General features: G+C 46.2%; 1 protein-coding gene across 1 annotated transcript in view; it reads right to left on the bottom strand.

The window, feature by feature from the left end:
- The window catches only part of LOC123975027 (solute carrier family 2, facilitated glucose transporter member 1-like), a 10,618-nt gene that overhangs the window by 1,731 nt on the left and 8,225 nt on the right, over positions 1-662 (bottom strand). The window lies entirely within an intron of this gene.

The raw sequence follows: 662 nt of genomic DNA on the forward strand, positions 1-662 counted from the left end.
GCCTGATACGCTTGGCAGGATATATGCAGTCAAACAACAATAGTAGCCAACAGTCGTCAACCTTTCTGGAAGCCTTTGGTGCCAGAGAATCCCACTACATGAACTTGTAGAGAAACTGCAGTAACTTGTAGAGAAACTACAGTGACTTGTAGAGAAACTGCAGTAACTTGTAGAGGAATTACAGTAACTTGTAGAGGAATTACAGTAACTTGTAGAGAAACTGCAGTAACTTGTAGAGAAACTGCAGTAACTTGTAGAGGAATTACAGTAACTTGTAGAGGAACTACAGTAACTTGTAGAGAAACTGCAGTAACTTGTAGAGGAATTACACGTCGGCCTGGAAAAGGACTTACAAAGCTGCCACACAGCTGCCTGATACGCTTGGCAGGATATATGCAGTCAAACAACGTCTCGGGTTACGTATGTAACCCTGGTTCCCCGAGAAGGGGAACGAGACACTGCGTCGGTTACGACACAATGGGAACGCCTCTAGGCGAAGCAGGTCTGAACGTGAATGAAATCACTCCAATCCTATTGGCTTGTTGCTAGAACGGTAAGGTGTGACGGAATAACCGGAGGAGTATAAAGCACACCTGTACACACTCATCATTAGCTTAACTATGAAGCAGGCGCTTCAGGCGGGGAGAGAGGTGCGGCGGGCC

Source organism: Micropterus dolomieu, linkage group LG08 (genome assembly GCF_021292245.1).
Source record: "Micropterus dolomieu isolate WLL.071019.BEF.003 ecotype Adirondacks linkage group LG08, ASM2129224v1, whole genome shotgun sequence".
Lineage (NCBI taxonomy): Eukaryota > Metazoa > Chordata > Actinopteri > Centrarchiformes > Centrarchidae > Micropterus > Micropterus dolomieu.